Source organism: Xyrauchen texanus, chromosome 4, assembly GCF_025860055.1.
Source record: "Xyrauchen texanus isolate HMW12.3.18 chromosome 4, RBS_HiC_50CHRs, whole genome shotgun sequence".
Classification (NCBI taxonomy): Eukaryota; Metazoa; Chordata; class Actinopteri; order Cypriniformes; family Catostomidae; genus Xyrauchen; species Xyrauchen texanus.
Window position 1 is genome coordinate 41,883,877 of NC_068279.1, and position 21,253 is coordinate 41,905,129.

The 21,253-nt window shown below is 43.0% G+C and overlaps 1 protein-coding gene across 3 annotated transcripts in view; it reads right to left on the reverse strand.

Moving 5' to 3' along the window:
- LOC127636418 (double C2-like domain-containing protein beta) overlaps positions 1-21,253 on the reverse strand; it is a 286,639-nt gene that overhangs the window by 119,078 nt on the left and 146,308 nt on the right. The gene's annotated exons all lie outside the window — the stretch shown is intronic.

Consider the following 21,253-nt stretch of genomic DNA (forward strand, 5'->3'; position numbering starts at 1 on the left):
CCCAATTCCCAATGTGCTCCAAGTCATCATGGTGGCGTAGTGACTCGCCTCAATCCGGGTTGTGGAGAACGAATCTCAGTTACCTCCACGTCTGAGACAGTCAATTCGAGCATCTTATCACGTGGTTTGGTGAGCGCGTTACTGGGGAGACCTAGCGTGTGTGGAGGCTTCACGTTATTCCCCGCAGCATCCACGCACAACTCACCACGTGCCCCACCGAGAGCGAGAACCACATTTTAGCAACCACGAGGAGGTTAACCTAACGTGACTCTCCCCACCCTAGAAACCGGGCCAATTGGTTGCTTAGGAAGCCTGACTGGAGTCACTCAACACGCCCTGGGTTCGAACTTGCGACTCCAGGTGTGGTCATCAGTGTCTTTACTTGCTGAGCTACCCAGGCCCCCGAATCCATACATTCTTATGTGTGACCTAAGTGTTCAAATTCTTCTAAGAGCTTCAGTATGTATTCATAACACACTTATTTACATGATTTATTGTTAAACTTATTTCTGTGTCATGACGAATAACGATGGTAGAACCATTTACAGAGAAAATTGCATCTGCACGGCATTGCTTTATGAAAACAAGCAGGGGACTATTCAACCTGTCCTCCACTTTACAGCTATGATAAATTATAGGCAATAGCCATCCTCACATTTTATAATAGCAAATATTTATTGTGAAAACAATGAGTAATCTTGATGTACTCTCACTTAAGGGACTCTTACAAACTGAAAATGCAATGCTCTCAATTGACAGTGTCACGACAAGCATATTCCAGTGTTAACTGGGGAATAGGAAATAAATTAACTTGGGTTCCCCTTCTGTCGCTCTCTTCACGTTGTGTCAGAGAAGCGACACTAGGGGTCTCTCTTGAGCGCCGATATTCACCTCTGGACTATGAAAAAAGGCCAATGAGAGTTGGCAACCAGTATCAACCAGTATCCCGCCCCCGGACATACGGGTATTTAAGCGGCGCAAATACGGGAGTTCATTCAGAAAATTTCTTCGGAGCCGATGGTCGTGCATGAACTCTGCTGCGAGTTACACACCAAGTTCCTGGTTAATCCTCTGACGCTCTGCATGCTGTTGGATCTGACAGCGCATAACAGCGGCTTTCTCCTTCGTGCACGGCTGTGCATTCTTGCCCCTGGGCGCTACGACAGCGCAGACAACACGAAAGAGTTATTCTAAAAGAGTAATTTCGCTCTAAAGAGCAAAACACAGCGGTGTTGAACGTCCTTCTCAGGACTCGTCTTTATAAAGACGATATTTCCGCCCCTGTGCAGTTTCTGGATGTGGTTGATGTCTCCCCACCTCTGACGGTCATAAAAACTGCCTTGCATTCCTGGGTTGCGATCACACGTAGGCAGTGTTTTCATGAATGGTCTATGTTTTCAGTGCGAGAACATAGCCATGACAGCATTGCGGTCGTAGGCTTTCTCTTGTAGTGAGAGAAAGCCGCTTCAGCCGCCCCCCGCGCCTCGCCTCCTTCCCACGGGATTGAGGCAGGTGCCGCGGGCGATGAAAATGATCTGGGGACAATGATGGGTTCCGTTTCGCCGGGTGAACCCCCTCGAAACCCCCCGCCTCCCCGGCACGCTTGCTTGTTTCTGTCCGAGCTCGGGATGAGCATTCTCTCCAATGGGTTATGTTTTCAGTGTGAGAACATAGCCGCGGCAGCGTTGCGATCTCTGCTTTCTCTTGTAGTGAGAGAGAGCCATCTCAGCCGCCCCCCGTGCCTCGCCTCCTTCCTACGGGATTGAGGCAGCCGCCGCGGGCGATGGAGAACGATCTGGGGAGAATAACGGGACGCTTTCGCCGGGTAAATCCCCCTGAAAACCTCCCGCCTCCCCGGCACGCTTGCCTGCTTCCCTCAAGCTCGGGATTAATGCGGTCCACTTAAAGGCCTACCGTCCGGTCCCTCGAGCTCCCCAGCATTGGATGATGACATCACCGCTGCATCGGAGAGCGTAACAGCGGCGCCGGATGCGGATAACTCGCCTGGGCCGCCACCTTCAGGTCTCCGCCCAGTCTGAGCCTGACGCAAGAAGGTCCGCTATGCTTCCCCGGGCTTAATTGGTTCCGCGGGCATGTGCGCCGCTCACAGCCGCGCCCCCCCTGGATTCCTTCCCGGATGTGCATGACGAGCTGAGCAAGCCCAGCTTCCTCGCTCCTCCGCTCTCGCTACCCACGGTGGTAGAACGGTCCCAGACCGCTCCCCCTGCACGCCATGGCCCCCTCCTGCAAATCCACCGGGCCAGGGCACTTCAAAATCTACACTTGGGTAGTCCTGTTGTTGACGTGCTGCAGGAACTGCATTCGAACAGGCGATGGCCACTCCGTGGTCCAGAAACGCAACGATGGACAGGCAGTACGGGAGGCAGACAAAGCACGCTTTCTCAAACGCCCCCGTCTCCCAGCTCCGTCCATTCGGCGACACCACTTGACGACTTCGCCCAGCAGTCCTCACTGGTGAAGAAACAGACGAAGGCTATTTTCAAGCAAAAAAAGCATCCTGCCCTGCCGCAAACCTGCTGACAGGGGCCATGCCCTGTCTGCTCGCCGAGGGCGTCCTCCTGCGGCTTTCACGAAAGAAAGAAAATGGTGCTCCGCCTCAACTAACTAGTGAGTGGGCCCAGCTCTCAGCCCAAGCATTGCGCCCCCTGCAGAAGTTGGACGCCCATCGTCTCACGGACCCCCTTGAGGACCCAGAAGGCTCCCAGGCGCTCCTGAGATGACAGACCCATAGACCGAGACGTTAGCTCCGGAGCTGTTAAGACCACTCCGTTCCCCGGTGGAGGGCCGGGAGGAGAATTTTTTGTTAAATTCGTTACACTCTATAGAGCAATTTCCTTGTTGTCTCTGGGGTCACCTGGCCCGCAAATGCCGTTCTCACGGCACTCTGCTTTCAGGCCTCAACAGTCCCGGCTCCATGGACGCGGTGTCCCCGCCTTCAGCCTCACGACTGTTCCCCGGCAAGCCGGTTCAGACGAGTCCAGAGGACGCCAGCATCAGACCTCCTCCTCAGTCACGAACCCGCCCCCTGCCGGGTGCGCGGAGCAAGGTAAGTGCTTTGAGTTTATTCTCAGCACCGGAGCCTCGGGACACCACGTTGCCTCCCGACGCCGCGTTACCTGTTCCGCACCGCTGCGAAGCCCCGCCGGGTACGTCCAAAAAACTCGTCCCCTTGGTGCCCCTAGCACGGAGCTTAGAGGCGTGGCTTTCACTGCCCAACCCGTCACGCTGGCTGCACCGGACCATTCGTCTTCTCAGTACACGGCCAACATGCCCATTCCCTGCACGAAGAAATCGCCTCCCTTCTATTAAAGGACGCGATAGAGCCTGTCCCTCCAACCGAAACGAAGAAGGGTGTCTACAGCCCTTACTTTGTTGTACCCAAGAAAGGCGGCGGCTTACGACCGATCTTGGACCTGCGAGTTTTCAATCGGACCTTGTCCAAACTCCCGTTCAAAATGCTCACCCAGAAACAAATTCTATCTGGCGTCCGGCATCTAGATTGGTTCACAGCGGTAGACCTGAAGGACGTATACTTCCACGTCTCAATTTGCCCTCGACATCGACCCTTCCTACGGTTCGCGTTCGACGGCCAGGCGTATCAGTACAAAGTCCTCCCCTTCGGCCTGTCTCTGTCCCCTCGCGTCTTCACGAAAGTCACAGAGGCAGCTCTTGCCCCGCTCCGAGTAGCCGGCATACGCATACTCAATTACCTCGACGACTGGCTCATACTGGCTCACTTTCGAGAGTTACTATGCGCACACAGAGACCAGGTGCTCAGGCACCTCAGCCGTTTGGGGCTTCAGGTCAACTGGGAAAAGAGCAAGCTCCCCCCGGTCCAGAGCATCTCTTTTCTCGGTCTGGAGTTAGACTCAGTCTCAATGACAGCCCGCCTCTCCAACGAGCGTGCTCAGTCAGTGCTGAAATGCCTCGCTTCCTTCAAGCCAGGCGCCGTGGTCCCGCTAAAACGTTTCCAACAGCTCCTGGGGCATATGGCATCCTCCGCGGCGGCCGCACCACTGGGGTTGATGCATATGAGACCACTTTAGCACTGGCTCCGGACTCGAGTCCTGAGACGAGCATGGCGCCGCGGCACGCACAACGTAAAAGTTACTTTTGCCTGCCGCTAAACCTTCAAACCCTGGACAGACCTCTGCTTTCTAAGGGCAGGTGTACCCTTGCAGCAGGTGTCCCGACGCGTTCTGGTCACAACCGACGCTTCCAAATTGGGTTGGGGCGCCATGTGCAACGGGCACGCAGCCGCAGGCCAGTGGAACCGAGGCCCGCTGTGCTGGCACATCAAATGCCTAGAGCTGCTGGCTGTTTTTCTGGCCCTGCAGAAGTTTCTCCCGTTAACTCGGAAAACAAACACGTCCTAGTCAGGACAGACAGCACCACGGTCGTAGCCTACATAAACCGCCAAGGCGGAGTACGCTTCCCCCACATGTCACAGCTCGCCCGTCGTCTCCTCCTTTGGAGTCAGCAGTGACTTGAGTCACTGCGCGCCACTCACATCCCCGGCAACCTCAATGTGATAGCGGACGCGCTGTCAAGACAAAGCTTGCCTGGCGGGGAGTGGAGGCTCCACCCCCAGTCGGTCCAGCTGATTTGGGACCGGTTCGGCAAGGCTCATGTAGACCTGTTTGCCTGCCCGCTCTGGTATGCCCGGACAGAGTCTCCCCTCGGGGCAGATGCGCTGACACACAGCTGCCCCGCGGGGCTGCGCAAGTACGCATTTCCCCCAGTGAGCCTTCTTGCACAGGTGCTATGCAAGGTCAGGGAGGACGAGGAGCAAGTCATGCTGGTAGCCCCCTATTGGCCTACCCGGACTTGGTTTTCGGACCTCACGCTCCTCACGACAGCCCCTCCCTGGCGAATTCCCTTGAGGAAGGATCTTCTTTCTCAGGGACGGGGCACGCTCTGGCACCCGCACCCAGACCTCTAGAACCTCCACGTCTGGCCCCTGGACAGGATGTGGAAGATCTAGCCGGTCTACCATCTACCGTCGTAGATACAATCAGCCAAGCCAGAGCCCCCTCTACCAGGCATCTTTACGCCCTAAAGTGGCGTCTGTTCGCGAACTGGTGTTCTTCCCGAGCCGAAGACCCGCAGAAGTGTGCAGTTAGGTCAGTACTCGTGTTTCTTCAGGAGAGGCTGGAGAGGAGGCTGTCCCCCTCCACCCTCAAGGTGTATGTCGCCGCTATCGCGGCCCACCATGACACGGTAGATGGAAAGTCTCTTGGTAAGCACGACTTAATCGCCAGGTTCCTAAAAGGTGCCCGGAGGATAGCTCCCTCCCGGCCTAACCTGTTCCCCTCCTGGGATCTCTCGGTCGTCCTTACGGGACTCCAGAGACCCCCCTTCGAGCTGCTTGACTCAGTTGGACTCAGGGCCCTCTCTCTCAAGACCGCCCTGCTGATCGCGCTCGCTTCCATCAAGAGGGTCGGGGACCTGCATGCATTCTCTGTTAGCGACGCTTGCCTGGAGTTCGGTCCGGCAGACACTTTTGTGATCCTAAGACCGCGACCGGGCTATGTGCCCAAGGTTCCTACCACACCCTTCAGGGATCAGGTAGTGAACCTGCAAGCGCTGCCCCGGGAGAAGGCAGATCCAGCCCTTTCACTGCTTTGTCCAGTACGTGCCTAACTTGTCTACCTGGACCGCACACAGAGCACTAGACGCTCTGAGCAGCTCTTCGTCTGCTTTGGGGGACAGCAGAAAGGGAATGCTGTCTCCAAGCAGAGACTCGCCCACTGGGTTGTCGACGGCATTTCCCTGGCTTATCACACCCAGGCCGTGCCCCCCCCTTTGCGGGTCCAAGCCCACTCCACCAGGAGTGTTGCGTCCTCATGGGCACTGGCTAGGGGCACTGCCCTAGCAGACATTTGTAGAGCAGCGGGCTGGGCAACACCTAACACTTTCGCGAGATTCTACAATCTTCGAGTTCGGTCAGTATCGTCCTGTGTTCTCTCAGGTACCGAGCCCGTAGAACTCGGTGGCACGCCCACGATCTGACCGGGTGAATCGCTTGCACCTAGCGCCCTTCCCTCTAACCAGGGGAAACAGTGCGCCTTCATTCCCAGGAGATCTCAGGTTTGGGACACTGGTTCATTCCTCCCTAGCCCTCGTGGGTCGCAGTTCAGCGGAGGAACTCGCCGACCCAAGCCACTGCGGGTACCGCAAGCTACCCTGCACTGGTGTAGGTGCTCCACAGGTAAGGCCTCCTTCGGACTCCCCTGTGTGTAACGCCATGCGTTCTGTCCCCTCTGGCGAGCGGACTCCGTGCTTCCCTTAGGCAGTCACGGCTGCCTCGGTTGCCGTGCTGTATGTTCCCCCCTCTATAGGCTGGATCCACCACCGCACCGACTTTTCCACATAGGCCCTAAGTCAGGCCTCTGATGGTTTTGCCACTTAAACTTGCCTCCCCTCTCGGGTAGGGCTAAGACCCCCTTCCCTCAATGCGTGTAAGGTCCCCGGCCTAAGTTGCTCTATGCGAGAAACATAGAGAGAAAAGAGGCCCGGCCAGGCTTGGCCCGTTCCCAGGTTGGCAGCCAGCACCTTGTTCCCCCTTCCGGAGTAACGATAAGGAATCCTGATGGCTTAAATGGGGCTTTGGGGAAGGGTACGTGCAGCCTGATACAGTTGGTCATCCTGCACGTAAGAATACCTGCTCGCTCCTGTATCAGCAGTTCACGTACACGGCTCAGCGCGTGGCGCTTTTATAAGTGGACCCCTAGTGTCGCTTCTCTGACACAACGTGGAGAGAGCGACAGAAGGGGAACGTCTAGGTTGCGTATGTAACCTCCGTTCCCCGATGGAGGGAACGAGACGTTGTGTCTCCCCTGCCACTTCGCTGAGCCGAGCCACTGTTGTGGCCGGACCATTTCCGGCTCCTCAGAAAAATCCTGAATGAACTCCCGTATTTGCGCCGCTTAAATACCCGTATGTCCGGGGGCGGGACATGCAAATACTGGTTGCCAACTCTCATTGGCCTTTTTTCATAGTCCAGAGGTGAATATCGGCGCTCAAGAGAGACCCCTAGTATCGCTTCTCTGACACAACATCTCGTTCCCTCCATCGGGGAATGGAGGTTACATACGTAACCTAGACAATATATGAATCATATAGCGCAGCAATTTTATATCCTAATTCAAAATGGTTGGGGATGATTTAGATCCAAATGTTTGCCACTTCCTGCATGGTCTCATTAGGAGACAAAACCTGGCAATTCAGGTAATTATGGAGTCACCCCCTTTCTTGCCATGATTCAATAGTGGAAAATACTATGAGAGTGAAGCTCATTATTTCTCATATATTTCCGTAATTCCGTCTGGAGAGCCCTCCTTTTGTGCTTCTGGAGGATTCATAAAAAAAAAGGGGGAAAAAAAAGGCAGAAAAAGTTTGATTACCTCTATTGAGTGTTTCACAAGAAAAGTAGCACAGCTTCTACCATTTGTCATGCCGATAATGGCCAGGTTATTAATGTATTGATTCTAAAGTCTGGCACAGAAATGTAGCCATGAACAGCGAAGGCCACATAAAAAGTTCAGTGTCAAACTGAAACTAAATGTAGGCAAGGAGCCAGGGCTTCTATAATTCAGTAATCCTAGCTATTTTCTTGTGAAACAATGTAACTGAGGGGTAGTGGTAATGAATAACCATTTTATTATGCACATTTGCTAATATATAATCAGCCCAAAAATGTTAAAATGACTTTCATGGCTTAAAATGTAATGTGCTTTAAAATAACATTGATGCTGACAGAATTCTAAACTAGATTTGCACCCTCCAGAGAAATTAGTTCAAGCACAGACACTACAAGGAGATCAGACAAAACTGCAGACAAAATATAACACAATAACAGTGTCTCAAAGCACACTTTACAATAAAAAACTCATGAAATGTTATACGTTGAAAATCGGGAGAAAATAGCATTGCATATTTTTATTCTTTTTTTTTGTTGCCAGGGGCAACGTCTGATCGCGGTTGTTTGATCTAACCACGTTTCTTTGAGATAACCATGATTATTGTGAACTTCAAATTCTATTCACATTTTAATACTCAAATGAGGGAATTTTAAGCAAGTATATAAATGCTATTAACAACTCTTTTGTGTGTCATTCAGCTGAGCGTCACTGACCCGCACTGCGAATATCAACCAGGGGTGTGTTTCCCGAACAACGTTGTGCTTAACGACCATAGCACGATGCATCGTTGGAGAATCTAACTAGCTTGTCTTGACTGTTTCCCGAAACAGTAGTAACTATGTTGCATATCCATCAGTCGAACCACGTTGGTTCAACAACATAAAACTGTCATTAATGATGTTACGCAGGGGGTGGAGTAAAAACTTTAGGGAAAATTAAATTATAACAGCTCATTTATACATACACCAAAACTAAATTTACTGCGAGAAAACAACTGAAGACATGAAATCAGCTTGCAACATGTAATGAGACAGATGAATTGCGAATTGAGTTTTTCCTCAAACATCAGACTTCGGGGTTCCCCCGACACGCTTGAGCACAAACGCAGATGCACACTCATCAAATGGACACGCAGAAGAGATCATCCCTATGCCCTATTCCCTTCAAAGTCTCCACTGTTAGAGCAGTGTCGTCTGAACGATGTGGGGCTCCAAAATAACAGTCATTTGAAATCAACTTTTTAAGACATTTTAAAGAAAATTCAGTTTGATCTATTATAATCATTTTCCCTTTGAAGTACACTACGGAGACTAAATAATCTCGTTTGGAATGCAGCCAAAAATGGCACTTGTGAGTTTACATGGAAACAGAAGCCGTGTTCTCCAACAGAAACTGCTTGTGTTAAAGCGCTTTCTCTTAACAGACTTTATAATATTCATTTAAACAGCTGCATTTGCGTTTGTATGACATTTCAGAAAGGCTCTGCAAAACTCAGAATATGTAATTTTTTTAAATGCATGTAAACGTGCTCTAAGTCTTGAAAGAATGAAACTTATACATGGAATAAAGATATACACGCCTCAGAGAAGTGATTAACGTGAACTGTATAATGTCCACACAGCAAACTATAAATGGAACTATGCTTCTAACCACAGGTAAAGAGCTACAGTTTCAGGAAACACCAAATCGTTAAACTATGTTGGTAACGATGGAACTTATGACCACAGTTTGGGAAACGCACCCCAGAACAGCTCCTGCCTGGAAGAGTGTGTGAAGCTATGGGGATCGAACCAGCGACCTTCTGATTAACAGTTATGTGCTTTAGCGCACTATGCCACCACCACTACATAGAGGAGGAGATACACGCTTACTCACATGCTAAGTGAAAAAATTATTAAATGAAATCTCAAAGGATTTGCTTCATAAGAATTATCGTGGCTTTAATAAAAAAGCAATAAAATAATGAGTGAAAGTGAAGAAATTAGGAAGTTTATTGGATAATATAATATAATATTCCAAAATATTGATGTATTATTCTTTAAGTGACTCAAGAGCAAGCATGCTGTCATTTCCTCATTTATTTTCTATTTCATTTTTTTGTAATGTAGGCAACATGTTTAATAAATAATATTTATTACATTTAATAAAGTATGTTCACATACTTTGAACTCATTTTTGAAGCTAAAATAATTTAATACATACTTTTGAATCCAGAAATGACATTGCTTACATTACTTTTGTTTATTTATGAAACATATTGTTAATTTTGGCTGTATACTCTCAGAATGATGCAGAAACGCAAAGCAGAACTATAAATGCAAACCAACGCGTTGGCCACTATGCAGAGTTCGACGCAGAAGTACAAGTCAGCCTTAACTCCGGGAGGTAATGCGCCAGCTGAGCTAATGGTATTTGATTGGGAAAGCTAATAGATCACCCTCTCCAGGTATTATAGCCCTCTTACTCTCTGACTCTCCACGTGAAATTCATAACATGGCCTGTCCATAATGGCTCTTTAAGGGCATGTTCTTAATCCAATCTGGCCAGTGTAATCAGAGGATAAATTGGGTGAGTGAATATTGCCTGCTCCGGCCCTTGGCCGAGATCAAATGTCATTCCTTGGAACCTTTAGAGAGAGAGAGAGAGAGCTGTAAACCAAATATGAATCAGGAAGGCCATTCAAGACAAAGTTCATGGGTAGTGACATTTATGTAAGGAAAAAAACACTTTTGTTACTCAAAGAATGATTGTAAGCTAATGAAAAGAAAATGTATCCTGCTATTAGTATTTTCCCCAAACCATGGCAGCTCATAGTGCTGGCGAGATATTTTATTAGTTCATGAGCAGATGCCAAATTCTTGTCTCCAGTAGCTTTGACAGCCATTCCCGGTAACACTTTAGAATACTGTATCTTACTTAATGCATAACTAATAAGGAATTACTGCAGAACTAATAAGTAATTCTTCATAAACAATTAAGTCACTAATATTAACTAGTAAGGAAGATGTGTTAACTAATCAGTATGTAATAGCATTTTATAGTTGTGTTAAGTAACAATTAGTTAATCAATAACTATTGAATTCAGTCATGCCTCCTGATGAACTACTTTTAATTATCTACTAATTCAGCTTCAGGAGAAATAACTATTGAGTAACGACTAATGAACAGTCGATTAATTACAATTAATTACAATAATATCATAACAATTAGCCATTACAATATTCAGGTTGTGGCCATTTCTTCTTCCTTACTTCTAATGTTATTATTACTATGGAAATGCAATATGCATTTTGTGGAATTACTACACTCCCAAAATGAGTCATTACAGTGAATTTAATAGTTTTGGACTGCATGGTCAATTGCTTTGTGAGTGTGGTCTGTAACCAGAAATCAACAACGGAATGGAACCCCATCTTACAGCCAACTTACCTCAGGTAGGTTTATGATTTATATACAGTATAGTGTGTGTATCTCTTGTTTTCCTCAGCACATATCACATTACATTTGGGTCAATTATTCCTGTATGTAAGGCAATGACTGAGGGGAAGGGAACATACAGGGAACCCCTGAGTAATTAATAAAGAATGACCACATAATTATGAGGGAATAACTTACAACCTGGAACAGTATTCTAAAGTGAAAATACAGGGAACCCATGATTAATTAATACAGAATTGCCACATAATTATGGGGGAATTACTTACAACCTGGAACAGTATTGTAATTATCGACTGTTCATTAGTAGTTACTCAATAGTTATTTCTCCTGAAGCTGAATTAGCAGATAATTAAAAGTAGTTAATCAGGAGGCATGACTGAATTCAATAGTTATTGATTAGCTAATTGTTCCTCAACACAACTATAAAATGCTATTACATACTGATTAGTTAACACATCTTCCTTAGTAGTTAATAGTAGTGACTTAAGTGTTAATGAAGAATTACTTATTAGTTCTGCAGTAATTCCTTATTAGTTATGAATTAAGTAAGATACAGTATTCTAAAGTGTTACCCCATTTCCTAGTTTTGGCACATTATTAAGAGAACAGATGAAGTGCAGCATTGATGCATTTGTTTCAACTCAAGGGAGTTGTACTTGGTTAAAAATAATAATACAAAAATTGCAGCCAGAGACAAGAGGAGTTGGAGACAAGTCATTCGTTGAAAAATGAATGCGTGAAATCACTGCCTCCAATAGAGCGCAACAGTCTGGTTCCAGAAGTAAAAACCCCATTCATTTTTTCCCATAAATGAATTTATTTTTAACGATAACTTATAAACCTTTAAAGAGAGAGACCTACCATTAGCTCTGACGGTATATGGCTCTGTTGAAGCTGCTAGTCCATGTTATTTCAACATTTAAAAAACGTGTTTAATAGCATAACTCCTGGAGAACAACAACACAACGCAAAAAGCCAAGACGTTACATGGCATATTAAATATCCCAAGTAGTTATTAGGTGTGCTGATTCCAAATTTTTAGATGTATAAAAAAGAATCAATTTTGTGCAGATTCCATTTTTACTTTTGAAGAACTACACTACCCATGTTGAAGGAGAGAAAGATCCATTAATCAGAGAATCACAGCAAGCAAATTATGCCAAAAGTGCTCTGCAGTGCCCACCCACACCCATGAGTCATTGTGATGTAATCCAGTCGGTCTCCCTACAAACTTAAACTATATATGTATTTGTATATGTACAGTATATCTGAATATTTTGCAATATATTTTATATCTATATTTCTAATATATCTATTACCAAGATTTCCATAAATTGAACTGGCTTGCCTTAAAGGGACTTTGTCTACAGCTAGATTTCCCACACAGCTACAATAGCACATAAAACTGCTATCACAGGTGATTATGCACTTACACAAATTCATAGAGGGCACAAATAGACCAAGAGGTTGATTTGCTTAGAGAAGTACTCTTGGAGCAGCTCTCAAAGATACTAACCTGTTCTGAAATTACTAGAGGAGAACTGCAGAGGCAAAAAGAACCAAATGCTCAGAGACACCGTTATTAAACACCAGTGGCGAGAAAACTTTAGCCATACATAGGTTTTTTTTCCCCACTGTACTTGTGTGTCAGTTGCTTAAAGTATTATTCCGTTCAAGGAAAGTTTGTGAGCACCCGAGTGAGATTTCAGAAGGCAGCCTTACTTTCAGCTGGGTGCTCTGATCCTGTTTTTCAAGCTCTCATCATGTGGGATTGGATCCCAGGGTTCATCTTCAGGTAATTTAACTTGTGACGTTCATACGGTGGTGAAATGGCAGAAAATTAATCATTCTTGAGGGCAGTCTCGGTTAGAAATAAAGAGATTAAATAGACACATCTTTAGCTTTGACACTTATGGGTCTGATTTTCCCTTCAGGGCAATATTTCTTCAACTTTGGGCACTTTCAGCTCTGTGGACTTCTCTATTGTAAAGTTTTGTGAATTTTTTTTTCATACTCTTTATTTCTTTTTGTCTGCTAACAATGTCCAACAGTGTGTATACATGCATCAAGGGAGATACATACATTTGTATGCATGTATACTGTAAATACACAGTATATATACACAGTATATATATATATATATACACAGTATATATATATATATATATATATATATATATATATATATATATATATAACACACACAATACCGACAGTATTATACCTTAAATATCCCCTGTACACAAATAAAACATAATTTGCAGTTACTATGAATTTTAAAAAATGTTGCATGAATTGCAATTATAAGTGGTCAGTAAGATGGCTTTAATGTGTGTGTTATTTTTAATTATTATTATGTCTGTAAGTGTATATGTGCATACCTTGTGATTGGTGCATTAAGTATTTCATTGATAAATGGTGTTCAAAAAGAGGATATTGTGTTTGTTAACTACCCTGTAAACTATTTAGCGCTTCTCTTGCATTTCGTTTGCAAGAGAAGCAGCAGGGTCGACTCTTCAGCTTGTTCTCTCTCTCCCGGTGAGTTGTGCATTTGCTTTTTATTCTTGCGGCTGTACCCAACGGTTCCAGTGTTAATCTTTATTGTTAGGTTGAAGTGCCTTGATGTGGTGAGCTTTGTGCATAAGAGCCTTTCTCAGTATATGGAAGGCATTTATTTTGGCTTTAGTAGGGTGGTTTTAAGCATTCCAATTTTATGTTTAAGTGTATTTGTCATTAATTTGCCATTTCAGGTGCATGTGGCCCTGTATAACACTAGCTGCTGTTTCTTCATACCTGTTTCTATTCATCTGTTCCTGCATGCTGAGTCGCTTCATTGTTGGTTTTACCATAATTGTTGCACTACAATTGTCTTGTTTCTGCATTACACAGTCCAAAACATAAAAAAAACCTTATTATAAATAACATAAATGTGTACTGTTTGTTGTTCAAGAAATGAAAATCTGACAGATACACATACACATTGTTTTTCATAATGAATGCTTGCCAAATAAGATCGAATAAGGCTCAGGTGCATTCAATAAGGCAGAAAATCAGATTCAGATGGGGTTTTGTGATAATAACGTGTGAAATTGTGCTATAAAAGTAACTTAAATTACATTTACACCAGCATGTATAATTCACATTAAGTAGAACTGAAACTGGAGCTGACAGGTTAAAAAATGCGAAACTAACTCCAAGTGTTGTTGACATTCAGTTTCTCCTACCTGTGCTTTCTGGAGCCGACAATTTTACAACAATATCATTAGCACAAGTAGATTAAAGAATATATGAACATATCATACATGCACACTGAACTCAAACGGTCAACACTTGAGAATTATGCCTAAAAATGCTCCAATGGGCTTTCATTAACTAGCGCTTGTAAGGGACCAACTGAAAATCCCACCCACAGCACTCTTTAGAATGTGTAAATGTTTTTTTAATGAGTGTTTAAGACAGAACATGCAAGGCAGTTGCACTGAATACTTGGACACCAGTGACGTTTTAGCACAGTGTGTGGACCTTTTAGACCATCTCTTATGAACTATAAGCAAATATTTAATAAATATTTAACTTAAATTAAACTTTACCCCACTAAATATTATTATGCAGTCATATTGCATTGATGTATTGTTCAAGTATAATTTGTTTGATCTATTTATTATGATGTGGGGTCACTAAGCACTCAGTAGGATGGAAAATGAGAATACCACTCTTACCATTCTACCTCTCCAATTTAGAGCCAGGCCTGTTGATTTGGGGGCACTACCACCTCCCCCGGTGCATGCCTAGAACCGCCCCTGATTCCCTGATTTTTTTTAACTCTTTGGTCTTTCATAGCTAACATTTTATGTATCCTTAATACACAGAATTATTTATTTATTTTTACACTTTGTGCATAATTTGGCAAAATTACGACTTGATTGCAAATGACATTCAAAAATATTCTGCTCACAAGTGATATTGTTTTTCTTTTTTTATTCTTTTTTTTTTTTTAAATCACTTGTCTCATATTTCGTCTGAAGCTTGCTCTACACCGACACTTTTGTCGCCTTGGTTAACAAGTACACAAAATTTTGAAAAAAAAAAAAAACATTAATGCTGGGGGACAGTTGTAACTTTTTAAACATGTATAAAAGTCATTTTAACACAAATTTTGAAATGGTTTATTTCAGTCATTGCTTAGATTATTATAATTTCACACATGTCATAATTTGCATTTGAAAAGTACCAAATTAATTAAGAAAGCATGGTAAAACTTTTTAAATCAGTTTTAAAGTGAATTTCATAGGGGAAAAAACGTAATCTTAATTAAAATTAATTAATTCATTATTTAAAATCAACCCCCGGGAAATGTAATTGAAATCGAAGAAACACCATAATGCTTTTGATAATGCTTTTCATAATACGTCCCTTTAATTTGGGTAAAGGAAAACTTATAATAGGGCAGTATTCACTGAATCATAAGTAATTAACATTTACAATAGCAAACATGAAAGGTGACGGCATGAGTCCAAATTCATATTAAAAAGTATTTCTATTCTATTGATTTTATGTTACATGCTAAAGATTTGTCATGGTCAATACCATGCTGTGATTGTGAATAACAGATATGCTGTTAATTAATAAAGCAGCCAGCGAGGACAGTAGGGGTCTGCCTTGGGTATGCCCTTTATAAGAGCATTTAACAGGAAAACATCTTATTTTGAATAGTTCCTACCTGCTGAGAACATAAATTACACTGGTAATGCAATCTTCAGTGGATCAGCATAACATCTGCATGCATGGCTGTAACTCAGAAGCACAACTTTGCACAAGCCAAACATTTAAACAGAACCAAGTCAACATTGTGGAACAAAAATAATGGAGACTTTGAAAGAGTTATGAACTCAGTACCAAATGCTTACTTCCACTACAGAGTAGCCATTTCACAATTTAGGAAATGGGGGTGCCTATTAGCATAAGATACAGAACAAATAAATATTCTTATATTATGAGTCATTTCCCACGATTCTCAATATCCAGCATCTGTCAATGGTAAAAGTCTCTATTCTATGCTCATGAGAATGCAACAGGCTCCACATCAGTGAATAGATATTAATGACTACAGTGTGTGGTGTATTGGATTTATACATTGAAATAGCCTGAAGGACCGGATACAAGGGAGGAGAGTAGATGTTAAATAGAGCTTGATGGATGAATACAGATCCTATGAGACATGCAACAATTCCAAACTAAGAATCAGCACAACAAAGAATGAGAGATAATCTTTTAATAATCTCCAATGTGGTTGAGAAGCATTCAGATAGATTCAAATGAGCTGATTTATCTCTAACTCCCCACATGCAGTCCAGTATGCATACTGCATAAAAAGTGAGTTTATGGTAACTGGGAATGTCATGCCCATCAACGTTTGATGAAGCATGAGCAACACTTGCAGTGGGTGACGCAAATGTAAACATGGAGACTGTGGGCAACAGCGATGGCTGACCATGTAGCGCATGTTTACAGAGTAACAATGTTCCCCCACCCGTGGTTGGCAGGACCCAGCGCAAGGGTAAGCCCCAGGGTCCCGCGGTACCGCAGACCTAGACATGAGTAAATAGAGTTTTTAGTTCAAAGCTGAGGTTAACATACTGGACCCTATTTAAAGAGTGATATGCCTTAATAGTAAATTGAATATAAGTATATTTTTTCTTGCTCCACTAGCTGATTTTTGTAATTTTATTTTAATATTTTTGTATTTTATATTTTAAGCATTCAGTGCCATATTTGCACAATATTAGATAGAAAAAAAAGAAAATGCCACTTGCCAAGTCCAACTGAGCTACTAACACTTAAGCTGAATTTATTACGAGCAATCAATAACGCAAACACAACCTCATTCCCCATAAGGCCTTTGTTATGTACTGCTGCATACATTACTGACATTATTACTGATCATTTTTAATGGATTGTATATTGCTTTCTGTTTGAAATCTGTTCTTTTAGTTGTCTTGTCATTCCATGAGAGAGGCTTCTTGTATGAACATTAAATTAGTCAATAAAATAGATTAATCTCAGATCTTGAATGGCATGCCTGAAAGGCATCTAAATTCTGTTTACAATTTGCAGAAAGTACTGTGAGTAAAACTATTTGTAAAAACACAGTATGCGACAGATAATATGTAGGATCAGGGCCAGAGTGCTAATCGGGAGGATCAGGAGAATTCCCAGTGGGTCGCTCAAAAATTGGGCCGGCAGGTCCTTGTGTTGATTAATAAACTTTCACTCATGTGTCGTATAACAGTGGCTAACTGTTTGTATCATTAGGTATGTAAAGGATCAAAATTGTGTTCCATATAATAGCAGATGTAGTCTCCACTGTATTTTATTGTCTCACTTCCAAACAAATGAGAGAGCTGGCTGTGAGTCTAGAAACATTGGCTGTTGCGCCATCACACGGACGCTTCACTTGACAGAGAAAAGATAGCTGAATATATAAATGTGTTTCAGGTTGCAGATCATCACAAGTTTAAAACTAACTGTAGTCTCACAAACTCAATCAATTAATCTCTGCACTATTAATTCCTTGCAGTGGACAATACTAAAAACAATATTCTTTACTGTCACAAAATAAAAGAATACTAAAAGTAAACATAACAGATGCAACCTCACAACACGGTACAAAAATAAGGGGACTTTACAGCTCTCAAAAGACGTAATATTGTATTATGTGCTCAAGACACATCTTCTCAAAAAGACAGGAACCATATTGCCGGTGTCTATGAAATTGACATTCTAAGTATAAGAAATGTAAAGATGTATTACTTTCAGTCTTTTTTCACTCTTATTGTGGAAATTTGGCTTTTTATTATTGAATTTGTTTTAATAGCAAGTAAAAATGTAAAGACAATCAATTGTCCTTCAGTAAGTTTCCTGAGCATTTCATTGCTGCACATATTTTCAATGGATCTGTTGCTATGTTAATTAAAATGTCTACAACACAAACTTGGACATGAAATTCCCAGGCTGAAAACTTCTGTCATCGAGTCATGTGACAAAACAATATGGCGCAGGACATGGCTGAGTTTGTCTTTGGGAGAAATGCCAACAAAACTACAACTGGTGAGAAACCTAATAAAGCTTTTACTTTGAAACTTGTTTGAGTCAAAAGATTAGAGTCTCTAGTTTCATCCGATATGCAATTTGTTTTACATTTGAGTGATTTATTGTGAAATGCCATGCTGTTAACACAATGACCACTACAGTGGACAATAAGGTTGCATGGTATACCGGTGCTACAGTAGTATTGCGATATCAGAGCTTCAAAATACTGGCGGTGCCACAGTATTGTTTTAGGCAGTAATACAGTAGTACCGTAATTTATGTTGTACACTGGCGGCCAAAAATTTGGAATAATCTACAGATTGTGACGTTTCGGAAGGAAATTGGTATTTTAATTCACCAAAGTGGCATTCAACTGATCACAAATTATAGTCAGGACATTACTGATGTAAACAACAGCACAATTACTACTTGAAAAGTAATTTTTTTATCTAATCTAGACAGGCCCCATTTCTAGCAGCCATCACTCCAACACCTTATCCTTGAGTAATCGTGATAAATTGCTGATTTGGTTCTAGAAAATCACTTGCCATTATATCAAACACCACTGAAATATATTTGATTTGTTAAATGAAGCTTAACATTGTCTTTGTGTTTGTTTTTGAGTTGCCACAGTATGTAATAGACTGGCATGTCTTAAGGTCAATATTAGGTTAAAAATGGCAAAAACGAAACAGCTTTCTCTAGAAACTCGTCAGTCAATTATTGTTTTGAGGAATGTTTTGAGGTTATACAAAGCTTGAAATTGCCAAAAAACTGAAGATTTCATACAAATGTGTACACTACAGTCTTCAAAGACAAAGAGCAACTGGCTCTAACAAGGACAGACAGAGATATGGAAGTCCAGATGTACAACTAAACAAGAGGATAAATATCATCATGAGTCTCTAGTTTGAGAAATAGACACCTCACATGTCCTCAGCTGACAGCTTCATTGAATTCTTCCCGCTCAACACCAGTTTCATGTTCAACAGTAAAGAGAAGACTCAGGGGTGCAAGTCTTATGGGAAGAATTGCAAAGAAAAAGCCACTTTTGTTAGAGTGGGCAAAGGAACACAGACATTGGACAACAGATAATTGGAAAAGAGTGTTACGGATCTTAACCCCATTGAGCTTTTGTGGGATCAGCTAGACTGTAAGGTGTGTGAGAAGTGCCTGACAAGACAGCCACATCTATGGCAAGTGCTACAGGAAGTGTGGGAAGAAATATCACCTGAGGATCTGGACAAACTGACAGCCAAACTAGAATGCCAAGGATCTGCCATTGCAACACGTGGAAGGCAGTTCAGAAAAATTGTAATAGTAATTTTTCACATTATTATTGTCCTGACTAAACATTGTGATCAGTTGAATGCCACTTTGGTGAATTAAAGTACCAATTTCTTTCCAGAAAAGCAAAATCTGTATATTATTCCAAACTCCTGGCTGCCAGTGACTGTGCGGTAGTAAATATTATTTTTGCTAAAACCTTCATTTGACTCAGACCTATAATGTCTTTTTGAGTGGCGTCCCCTTCACGCTGTGCCCTGAAAGAGTGCAAAATGCTGTTTAGAATTTGCCCCTTATATAGTATTGTTTATTTTTCAATGAGTGGTTTTTCCAAGCTTCAAACACATGTCTGAATCCCAGTGTGTTAATTTGGCATCCATGTCTTCTAATGGATAATATGGATTTAAAATAAAACTTTGGAGAGTGAGAAGCTTTTTAAAAATGCACGTAACGAGATTTGGAAGCATTTTGGGTTTTGCCTGATAATCTGCATTCACACATATGTTTACCAAGAGAGAGGGGCTGAAGCGGTTGTAATAATGAAACACATGCTCAAAACAGTCTTTTCAATGTTAACATTTAACATTCAAATAATCACAGAAATAATGGAATTAAAGTTTAAAGTCGTTGCCGTTTGAACTGGATTTTTTTGTGTGGCAAATATATATATATATATATATATATACACAGTGGGTACGGAAAGTATTCAGACCCCCTTAAATTTTTCACTCTTTGTTATATTGCAGCCATTTGCTAAAATCATTTAAGTTCATTTTTTTTTCTTCATTATTGTACACACAGCACCCCATATTGACAGAAAAACACAGAATTGTTGACATTTTTGCACATTTATTAAAAAAGAAAAACTGAAATATCACATGGTCCTAAGTATTCAGACACTTTGTTCAGTATTTAGTAGAAGCACCCTTTTGATCTAATACAGCCATGAGTCTTTTTGGGAAAGATGCAACAAGTTTTTCACATCTGGATTTGGGTATCCTCTGCCATTCCTCGTTGCAGATCCTCTCCAGTTCTGTCAGGTTGGATGGTAAACGTTGGTGGACAGCCATTTTCAGGTCTCTCCAGAGATGCTCAATTGGGTTTAAGTCAGGGCTCTGGCTGGGCCATTCAAGAACAGTCACGGAGTTGTTGTGAAGCCACTCCTTCGTTATTTTAGCGGTGTGCTTAGGGTCATTGTCTTGTTGGAAGGTGAACCTTCGGCCCAGTCTGAGGTCCAGAGCACTCTGGAGAAGGTTTTCGTCCAGGATATCCCTGTACTTGGCCGCATTCATCTTTCCCTCGATTGCAACCAGTCGTCCTGTCCCTGCAGCTGAAAAACACCCCCACAGCATGATGCTGCCACCACCATGCTTCAATGTTGAGACTATATTGGACAGGTGATGAGCAGTGCCTGGTTTTCTCCACACATACCGCTTAGAATTAAGGCTAAAAAGTTCTATCTTGGTCTCATCAGACCAGAGAATCTTATTTATCACCATCTTGGAGTCCTTCAGGTATTTTTTAGCAAACTCCATGCGGGCTTTCATGTGTCTTGCACTGAGGAGAGGCTTCCGTCGGGCCACTCTGCCATAAAGCCCAGACTGGTGGATGGCTGCAGTGATGGTTGACTTACTACAACTTTCTCCCATCTCCCGACTGCATCTCTGGAGCTCAGCCACAGTGATCTTTGGGTTCTTCTTTACCTCTCTCACCAAGGCTCTTCTCCCCCGATAGTTCAGTTTGGCCAGACGGCCAGCTCTAGGAAGGGTTCTGGTCATCCCAAACATCTTCCATTTAAGGATTATGGAGGCCACTGTGCTCTTATGAACCTTAAGGGCAGCAGAATTTGTTTTTTAACCTTGGCCAGATCTGTGCCTTGCCACAATTCTGTCTCTGAGCTCTTCAGGCAGTTCCTTTGACCTCATAATTCTCATTTGCTCTGACATGCACTGTGAGCTGTAAGGTCTTACATAAACAGGGGTGTGGCTTTCCTA